The following is a 10,898-nucleotide window of genomic DNA, read 5'->3' on the forward strand; positions in this document are numbered from 1 at the left end:
GCAGTAATTTTTTTGGTACCCTTCCCCAGATCTGTGCCTCGACACAATCGGGCATCAGGATGCCTAGTGGTTAGAGCTTTGGACTAGTAACCGAAAGGTTGCAAGATCGAATCCCTAAGCTGACATGGTGAAAATTAGTCATTCTGCCCCCTGAACAAGGCAGTTAACCCACTGTTCCTAGGCCATCATTGAAAATAAGAATTGGTTCTTAACTGACTTGCCTAGTTAAATAAAGGTAAAAAAATAATAACATTTAATCCTGTCTCTGTGCTCTACGGACAATTCCTTTGACCTCAGTGCTTGTTTTTTTTGCTCTGACATGCACTGTAAACTGTGGGACATTTTTATATTTCTAAAAACCTGTTTTCACTTTTATTATGGAGTTTGTGTGTGTAAAATGTCATCAATTTTAGAATACGGCTGTAACGTAACAAAATGTGGAAAAAGTCAAGTGGTCTGAATACTTTGCGAATGCACTGTATTCTGGCAGTGTGTAATTGTGTGTGTATACAATAATTGTGTAAACTATTCCTGCATTAAAAGCTAAGCAATTCACTGACCACTCCAGTTAGATCATGAAAAAGGAACTTATCTCATTTAAGGTAACATATACATACTCCAGTATTCTGAGGCAAAACAAGTTCACACACATCAAGGCTACTGGATGGGAAAATACACCAATAATCTTAATGATTCAGAGTGACTTGCAAAGACTCATGACCATTTCCTGTAGATTTATTGCGAAGGAGTTCATGCCCTCACTGTTGTGACTTCTGTTTGCGGAGTATGGAGCATGACATAAGGGGATTCACTTTGTTTAGGAGTACCTTCACCCTTCATTCCTGGAAAACCTGCCAGGTGATATATAGACTCACTCTGACCCGGAGTGCTGCATTCTGCGCTCGGCCTGGCCCCATGATCCTTTATGACAGCATAGATGTGGTCGTCTGCAATGTTCTTGTCTTCCGCTTCAGCCCTTACTGTTCTTCTTTTTGAGAAATATCTCCAGATGAAGATGCTCAGAAACAGAAGCACCCCAAAACCAGAACCCATAACAACCAACACTTGCTTAATATTATTGTGTTTAGTGTTTGGTCTTCTCTCTCCAGAACAGTTGGTTATTGGGACACTCTTGCCATTGTTTGATGTCACTCTTAGATATACTGTTGGTTGCATGTTGCAGAAGTAGGTCCCAGAGTCTGAGGCTTTCAAACGCACTATAACCAATGCCTTGCCTATTATTGAGCCATAATGGTTGCCTGGATCAGAAATGTGCTTTCTGTCATTGACTCCATCTTGAAAAGTGACAATGTCTACTGTCTTACAATCTATTTCTCTGCTCCATGTTACGCAACTTCCCACAGGGTGATTACACTTCAAGGTTACTGTTTGTTTCTCGTGCATTGTCTTTTGGTGTAACTCTGTCATAAGAAACATCAATAAAGGGTTAGGATCCACACTTTTCAGATGCTATATATTTTTTTTACCCTGGATCTAACCCTATAGTAGTCCATTCTTTCAGATAATTGAGTAGGAAAATATTAATTTTGCTGCCTATGATGGTCAATGAAGTCATAAGCAAGACTGAGCGTCGATCAGACTAGACTGAGGTTAAAATAGACTGAATAGTTGTGTACAGTTTTTCCCATTAGCCAACAAAGCTCATCATACTACCACATGTGCACACCTTGTCCAGTTTTTCAAACATCAAATACAATGATTTGGACACATTTTAAAATGTACTTACCAGCGTAGGTATTGCAGATATACCCAAGGATTAGAAGGTTAAGGTAAATGAACATCTTTGCTCTGTAAATTGTCTGGCTGACTGGGAAATAAGGTCAGACCTCATTCACATTTTTGTTCAAATGAGGAACTTCTGACTATTACTGAAGCATGGGCATGTGTTTGTACATAAACACTTAGACCATCTTATATGTATGAATTTTATAAGACTATCATTCAACATACTGTATTCGAGACAGTCATTGTATTTTAACGTGTTTTAATGGTTATTTCTCAAGATTGACCACAGCATATTTTCCATGTTAAGTACATTCGTTACATTATTAAATGTTTATTTAAACAAGAAAAAGACAAAATTATGATAATTAAAGACTAAATAAATGCACATGTGCAGGAGACATAAAAAACAAGAGGCTTGTAAAGCACCTCCCCTTTCAAATCTAAATGTTTAAAAGAAATATACAAAACATACTTTATTTATCCATTATAAAAATCAAGTTTACATTTAGTACAGGATATGAAAACAATGTAATGATAAAATACAACTGGCATTTTGTCAGTGACCACAAATTCAGATGTGTGAATCCAGCTATGAAATAAAGAGTCCACTGTCCAAACTTAAATGGAAATGATATATTATTGCAATGCAGTTATACAAGAAGTAAAAACTATATCAAGGCATGAACGCAGGGGGACGATGTGCAATTTGTGCATGAATAGGAACCCCTAGAATTACAGTGCATTCGGAAAGTATTCAGGCCCCTTGACTTTTTCCACATTTTGTCACGTTACAGCCTTATTCTAAAATGTATTAAATTGTTTTTTCCCCTCATCAATCTACACACAATACCCGATAAGAAAAAGCAAAAACAGGTTTTTAAACATTATTTGCAAATGTATTTTTTTTAAAAAAAAAAAAACTGATCACACTTACATAAGTAATTCAGACCCTTTACTCTGTACTTTGTTGAAGCACCTTTTGGCAGGAACTACAACCTCGAGTCTTCTTAGGTATGACGCTACAAGCTTGGCACCTCTGTATTTTGACATTCAGAGACTTGTCCCGAAGCTACTCCTGTGTTGTCTTGGCTGTGTGCTTAGGGCCGTTGTCCTGTTGGAAGGTGAACCTTCGCCCCAGTCTGAGTTCCTGAGCACTCTGGAGCAGGTGTACAAGGATCTCTCTGTTCTTTGCTTCGTTCATCTTTCCTTGATCCTGACTAGTATCCCAGTCCCTACCGCTGAAAACATCCCCACAGCATGATGCTGCCACCACCATGCTTCACCGTACGAATGGTGCCAGGTTTCCTCCAGAAGTGACGCTTGACATTCAGGCCAAAGAGTTCAATCTTGGTTTCATCAGACCAGAAAAGCTTGTTTCTCATGGTCAGAGTCCTTTAGGTGGCTTTTGGAAAACTCCAAGCAGGCTGTCATGTGCCTTTTACTGAGGAGTGGCTTCCGTCTGGCCACTCTACCATAAAGGCCTAATTGGTGGAGTGCTGCAGAGATGGTTGTCCTTCTGGAACGTTCTCCCATCTCCACAGAGGAACTCTGGAGCTCTGTCAGAGTGACCATCTGATTATTGGTCTCCTCCCTGTAGATACAGTGAATTCAGCGAGTATTCAGACACATTTTGTTACGTCACAGCCTTATTCTAAAGTTGATTTATAAAAATGTTTCCCCTCATCAAAGTACAGAGAAATCCTTGATGAACCTGCGCTCAGGACCTCGGAAGGTGAACATTCACCCCAGTCTAACAGGACAAGACCCGAAGCACACAGCCAAGACAATGCAGGAGTGGCTTCGGAACAAGTATCTGAATGTCCATGAGTGGCCCAGCCAGAGCTCGGACTTAAACCAGATCGAACATCTCTTGATAGACATAAAAATAGCTGTGCAGTAACGCTCCCCATCCAACCTGACAGAGCTTGAGAAGATCTGCAGAAAATAATGGGAGAAACCCCCCAAATACAGGTGTGCCAAGCTTGTAGCGTCATACCCAAGAAGGCTCAAGGCTGTAATCGCTGCCAAAGTACTGAGTAAAGGGTCTAAATACTTATGTAAATGTGATTTACTTTTTATATTGTAATAAATGTGCAAACACTTCTAAAGACCTGTTTTTGCTTTGTCATTATGGGGTATTGTGTGTGGATTGATGAGGGGGAAAAATATATTTTATCAATTTTAGAATAAGGCTGTAATGTAACAAAATGTGGAAAAAGTCAAGGGGTCTGAATACTTTCCGAATATACTGTATGGATGATGATAATAATAATAGTATAAGACGGTTTCATTTCAAGTACGTCTTTCTCCACTATGTAGCTCACCTTGGTAGATTGCAGCTGCAGCTAAAATGGTGTCTCTGTTCAACATGGACTTCTTGTTCCAAGTGCAGTTGCTCTCCCTAGAGAGTTGAAACAACGGTGAAAACTCAGCGTTAGGGCACTAAACATGATTTAATGGCCAAGGCACCAGGGAGATCATTGATCCAGTGTAGGCTAAACAGGAGAAACATACAGTCCTAGATAATTGCGTGCTGCAAGTAAGCCATACAAGCCATACAAAACCCTGGAAAATATGACATGGAGGGCTCAAATCGAATATTATGTCAGAAACATGTACAGGGCCAAATCACCTCTGAGATGATGAATAGAACAAAAATAGAATAGAAACAATTAAACTATAAAAACTCAATGACCAAAAAGCACAGATCTACAACAGTATAAATGTGGTATACATTAAACCTACCTTGCAGGTCACTCATGACCTCTAGTATCCCAGGATAGTGCACTTGAATTTCATCAATGTCCTACAGAAAAATAAAATGCAATATTATCGCTTGCCACAAACATTATCATTTTGCGCTAATCGCTAGTATCACAGCTAGGACCACAGGATAAAATAGAACACTCATATTAGCCTATATTGTATATCTATGGCGAGGAAACCCAAGGCCACACCGTCAGCATACTGAAGCCTGCCTGCCTGGCCCAGCAGGTTGCCCAGGGCTGTGACGGCCATGTAAGGGGACACGTGGGGGACCCCCTTCCCGCTCGAGCTCAGTCAGCTGCAGGGAGCAGCGCAGCTTGTACAGGGTCTCCGTGCCCACCATGGCCCCCATGAACACCACATCTGGCTTCAGGACCTGGTTGATCTTTGGGAAAGGAAATGGATTAGAATGAGAGCACAGCGATACAGACTGAAAAACCTGGATTGTTGTAATCCTGAAACCTATGTGTAATTATGTTGTTATATGAAGGAAACGTATTTGAAAAAACAGCCGGCAAAAGACAATAGACAATAAAGTACTGATGTAAAAAATCGTATGAGGCTGTCAGTTATCTGCCCCAAGGCCCCAGGGAGATCATTGATCCAGTGTAGGCTAAACAGGAGAAACATACAGTCCTAGATAAATGCGTGCTGATAAATGCGTGCTGTGGTCTGAATACTTTGCTAATGCACTGTATTCTGGCAGTGTGTGTATACAATAATTGTGTATACTATTCCTGCATTAAAAGCTAAGCAATTCACTGACCACTCCAGTTAGATCATGAAAAAGGAACTTATCTCATTTAAGGTAACATATACATACTCCAGTATTCTGAGGCAAAACAAGTTCACACACATCAAGGCTACTGGATGGGAAAATACACCAATAATCTTAATGATTCAGAGTGACTTGCAAAGACTCATAACCATTTCCTGTAGATTTATTGCGAAGGAGTTCATGCCCTCACTGTTGTGACTTCTGTTTGCGGAGTATGGAGCATGACATAAGGGGATTCACTTTGTTTAGGAGTACCTTCACCCTTCATTCCTGGAAAACCTGCCAGGTGATATATAGACTCACTCTGACCCGGAGTGCTGCATTCTGCTCTCGGCCTGGCCCCATGATCCTTTATGACAGCATAGATGTGGTCGTCTGCAATGTTCTTGTCTTCCGCTTCAGCCCTTACTGTTCTTCTTTTTGAGAAATATCTCCAGATGAAGATGCTCAGAAACAGAAGCACCCCAAAACCAGAACCCACACCAACCAACACTTGCTTAATATTATTGTGTTTAGTGTTTGGTCTTCTCTCTCCAGAACAGTTGGTTATTGGGACACTCTTGCCATTGTTTGATGTCACTCTTAGATATACTGTTGGTTGCATGTTGCAGAAGTAGGTCCCAGAGTCTGAGGCTTTCAAACTCACTATAACCAATGACTTGTCTATTATTGAGCCATAATGGTTGCCTGGATCAGAAATGTGCTTTCTGTCATTGACTCCATCTTGAAAAGTGACAATGTCTACTGTCTTACAATCTATTTCTCTGCTCCATGTTACGCAACTTCCCACAGGGTGATTACACTTCAAGGTTACTGTTTGTTTCTCGTGCATTGTCTTTTGGTGTAACTCTGTCATAAGAAACATCAATAAAGGGTTAGGATCCACACTTTCAGATGCTATATATTTTTTTACCCTGGATCTAACCTTATAGTAGTCCATTCTTTCAGATAATTGAGTAGGAAAATATTAATTTTGCTGCCTATGATGGTCAATGAAGTCATAAGCAAGACTGAGCGTCGATCAGACTAGACTGAGGTTAAAATAGACTGAATAGTTGTGTACAGTTTTTCCCATTAGCCAACAAAGCTCATCATACTACCACATGTGCACACCTTGTCCAGTTTTTCAAACATCAAATACAATGATTTGGACACATTTTAAAATGTACTTACCAGATTAGGTATTGCAGATATACCCAAGGATTAGAAAGTTAAGGTAAATGAACATCTTTGCTCTGTAAATTGTCTGGCTGACTGGGAACTAAGGTCAGACCTCATTCACATTTTCGTTCAAATGAGGAACTTCTGACTATTACTGAAGCATGGGCATGTGTTTGTACATAAACACTTAGACCATCTTATATGTATGAATTTTATAAGACTATCATTCAACATACTGTATTCGAGACAGTCATTGTATTTTAACGTGTTTTAATGGTTATTTCTCAAGATTGACCACAGCATATTTTCCATGTTAAGTACATTCGTTACATTATTAAATGTTTATTTAAACAAGAAAAAGACAAAATTATGATAATTAAATACTAAATAAATGCACATGTGCAGGAGACATAAAAAACAAGAGGCTTGTAAAGCACCTCCCCTTTCAAATCTAAATGTTTAAAAGAAATATACAAAACATACTTTATTTATCCATTATAAAAATCAAATTTACATTTAGTACAGGATATGAAAACAATGTAATGATAAAATACAACTGACATTTTGTCAGTGACCACAAATTCAGATGTGTGAATCCAGCTATGAAATAAAGAGTCCACTGTCCAAACTTAAATGGAAATGATATATTATTGCAATGCAGTTATACAAGAAGTAAAAACTATATCAAGGCATGAACGATGTGCATTTTGTGCATGAATAGGAACCCATAGATTTTTTTTTTTTTTACCTTCATTTAACTAGGCAAGTCAGTTAAGAACAAATTCTTATTTTCAATGACGGCCTAGGAACAGTGGGTTAACTGCCTGTTCAGGGGCAGAACGACAGTTTTGTACCTTGTCAGCTCAGGGGTTTGAACTTGCAACCTTCCGGTTACTAGTCCAGCGCTCTAACCACTAGGCTACCCTGCCGCCCCATTACAGTGCATTCGGAAAGTATTCAGACCCCTTGACTTTTTCCACATTTTGTCACGTTACAGCCTTATTCTAAAATGTATTAAATTGTTTTTTCCCCTCATCAATCTACACACAATACCCGATAAGAAAAAGCAAAAACAGGTTTTTAAACATTATTTGCAAATGTATTTTTTTTAAATAAAAAAATAAAACTGATCACACTTACATAAGTAATTCAGACCCTTTACTCTGTACTTTGTTGATGCACCTTTTGGCAGGAACTACAACCTCGAGTCTTCTTTAGGTATGACGCTACAAGCTTGGCACCTCTGTATTTTGACATTCAGAGACTTGTCCCGAAGCTACTCCTGTGTTGTCTTGGCTGTGTGCTTAGGGTCGTTGTCCTGTTGGAAGGTGAACCTTTGCCCCAGTCTGAGTTCCTGAGCACTCTGGAGCAGGTGTACAAGGATCTCTCTGTTCTTTGCTTCGTTCATCTTTCCTTGATCCTGACTAGTATCCCAGTCCCTACCGCTGAAAACATCCCCACAGCATGATGCTGCCACCACCATGCTTCACCGTACGAATGGTGCCAGGTTTCCTCCAGAAGTGACGCTTGACATTCAGGCCAAAGAGTTCAATCTTGGTTTCATCAGACCAGAAAAACTTGTTTCTCATGGTCAGAGTCCTTTAGGTGGCTTTTGGAAAACTCCAAGCAGGCTGTCATGTGCCTTTTACTGAGGAGTGGCTTCCGTCTGGCCACTCTACCATAAAGGCCTAATTGGTGGAGTGCTGCAGAGATGGTTGTCCTTCTGGAACGTTCTCCCATCTCCACAGAGGAACTCTGGAGCTCTGTCAGAGTGACCATCTGATTATTGGTCTCCTCCCTGTAGATACAGTGAATTCAGCGAGTATTCAGACACATTTTGTTACGTCACAGCCTTATTCTAAAGTTGATTTATAAAAATGTTTCCCCTCATCAAAGTACAGAGAAATCCTTGATGAACCTGCGCTCAGGACCTCGGAAGGTGAACATTCACCCCAGTCTAACAGGACAAGACCCGAAGCACACAGCCAAGACAATGCAGGAGTGGCTTCGGAACGAGTATCTGAATGTCCATGAGTGGCCCAGCCAGAGCTCGGACTTAAACCAGATCGAACATCTCTTGATAGACATAAAAATAGCTGTGCAGTAACGCTCCCCATCCAACCTGACAGAGCTTGAGAAGATCTGCAGAAAATAATGGGAGAAACCCCCCAAATACAGGTGTGCCAAGCTTGTAGCGTCATACCCAAGAAGGCTCAAGGCTGTAATCGCTGCCAAAGTACTGAGTAAAGGGTCTAAATACTTATGTAAATGTGATATTTACTTTTTATATTGTAATAAATGTGCAAACACTTCTAAAGACCTGTTTTTGCTTTGTCATTATGGGGTATTGTGTGTGGATTGATGAGGGGGAAAAAATTATTTTATCAATTTTAGAATAAGGCTGTAATGTAACAAAATGTGGAAAAAGTCAAGGGGTCTGAATACTTTCCGAATATACTGTATGGATGATGATAATAATAATAGTATAAGACGGTTTCATTTCAAGTACGTCTTTCTCCACTATGTAGCTCACCTTGGTAGATTGCAGCTGCAGCTAAAATGGTGTCTCTGTTCAACATGGACTTCTTGTTCCAAGTGCAGTTGCTCTCCCTAGAGAGTTGAAACAACGGTGAAAACTCAGCGTTAGGGCACTAAACATGATTTAATGGCCAAGGCACCAGGGAGATCATTGATCCAGTGTAGGCTAAACAGGAGAAACATACAGTCCTAGATAATTGCGTGCTGCAAGTAAGCCATACAAGCCATACAAAACCCTGGAAAATATGACATGGAGGGCTCAAATCGAATATTATGTCAGAAACATGTACAGGGCCAAATCACCTCTGAGATGATGAATAGAACAAAAATAGAATAGAAACAATTAAACTATAAAAACTCAATGACCAAAAAGCACAGATCTACAAGAGTATAAATGTGGTATACATTAAACCTACCTTGCAGGTCACTCATGACCTCTAGTATCCCAGGATAGTGCACTTGAATTTCATCAATGTCCTACAGAAAAATAAAATGCAATATTATTGCTTGCCACAAACATTATCATTTTGCGCTAATCGCTAGTATCACAGCTAGGACCACAGGATAAAATAGAACACTCATATTAGCCTATATTGTATATCTATGGCGAGGAAACCCAAGGCCACACCGTCAGCATACTGAAGCCTGCCTGCCTGGCCCAGCAGGTTGCCCAGGTCTGTGACGGCCATGTGGGGGGACACGTGGGGGACCCCCTTCCCCTCGAGCTCAGTCAGCTGCAGGGAGCAGCGCAGCTTGTACAGGGTCTCCGTGCCCACCATGGCCCCCATGAACACCACATCTGGCTTCAGGACCTGGTTGATCTTTGGGAAAGGAAATGGATTAGAATGAGAGCACAGCGATACAGACTGAAAAACCTGGATTGTTGTAATCCTGAATCCTATGTGTAATTATGTTGTTATAAGAAGGAAACGTATTTGAAAAACAGCCGGTATGAGGCTGTCAGTTATCTGCCCCAAGGCACCAGGGAGATCATTGATCCAGTGTAGGCTAAACAGGAGAAACATACAGTCCTAGATATTTGCGTGCTGCAAGGAAGCCATACAAGCCATACAAAACCCTGGGAAATAGGACATGGAGGGCTCATATCGAATATTATGTCAGAAACATCTACAGGGCCAAATCACCTCAGGCTGCTGACCACCAGATCAAATGTGTTTTCTTTAAAGGGCAGAAACTCTTCATCGCACATGACACAGCGGGTAGGGATCTCACTTTCTCTTGTGTTTCTCTGAGGAGCGAGAAGAGCATTAGATCATCCCCAAAAAAACAGAAGTCCCTCCATAACATGCCTCTGATTTTACAGACCATTCTATTGATCTATTGATCTATAATTAGTGGTCTCTGCTCAAAAACCCAATCATTCCACCTAGGCTATGGATGTTCTAACAGAAATACATATTAGAATTCCTATTAGTAATTTAAAGGGATATAAGGAGAAGATTTAACTCACCAAAGACTTTTCTGAGATGCCACTTAAGAAGAGCTGCTCAACTACTTCCTGGAAAGAAAAGGACAATTCAATATTCAGCCATACATAGTGAGTTAACGTATATTATAAATTAATATGTACCCATTGATTCTTGACAAATACAGCTAATAAATGCCTCATAAGCTTAGTTCAACTGTTGTACCCCATCAGAACCCAAAACATGTATAAGCTTATTTTACTCCAATGTTTGTCAACAAAGTAAAAGTAAACAAACACAATATAGCCTCAAAACATGGTTAAAACTAAAATTTTAACATCATGGATATATTGCAGCCATAGCTCTGTCTATGCATTTGAGAGTGGTTACATTTCTCCAGCCTCATCCCTCAACTTTCTACCGAAACAGGGGCGGAGAATGCTTTGTTATTGTTTAAAAAGCTGCCTGCCTGTTTATGAGCA

General features: G+C 40.2%; 2 long non-coding RNA genes across 3 annotated transcripts; both read right to left on the minus strand.

The window, feature by feature from the left end:
- Positions 1 to 1,999: 1,999 nt before the first annotated feature.
- Positions 2,000 to 6,538, minus strand: LOC135539399 (uncharacterized). 2 transcript variants are annotated; one of them, XR_010455613.1, is made up of 6 exons: positions 6,464 to 6,538; positions 6,044 to 6,139; positions 4,704 to 4,897; positions 4,492 to 4,552; positions 4,071 to 4,147; positions 2,000 to 3,337 (listed from the first exon to the last, which is right to left on the minus strand). It is a non-coding gene; the product is annotated as an uncharacterized LOC135539399 (long non-coding RNA). The 2 variants fall into 2 exon arrangements; XR_010455614.1 differs by lacking the exon at positions 6,044 to 6,139 and having other exon boundaries at positions 6,464 to 6,532.
- A 177-nt stretch (positions 6,539 to 6,715) lies between these two features.
- LOC135539398 (uncharacterized) lies at positions 6,716 to 10,549 on the minus strand. Its single transcript, XR_010455612.1, has 6 exons — positions 10,461 to 10,549; positions 10,135 to 10,238; positions 9,618 to 9,810; positions 9,406 to 9,466; positions 8,985 to 9,061; positions 6,716 to 8,249 (listed from the first exon to the last, which is right to left on the minus strand). It is a non-coding gene; the product is annotated as an uncharacterized LOC135539398 (long non-coding RNA).
- Between the last annotated feature and the right edge of the window lie 349 nt (positions 10,550 to 10,898).

Source organism: Oncorhynchus masou, chromosome 5 (genome assembly GCF_036934945.1).
Source record: "Oncorhynchus masou masou isolate Uvic2021 chromosome 5, UVic_Omas_1.1, whole genome shotgun sequence".
NCBI classification, from domain to species: Eukaryota; Metazoa; Chordata; class Actinopteri; order Salmoniformes; family Salmonidae; genus Oncorhynchus; species Oncorhynchus masou.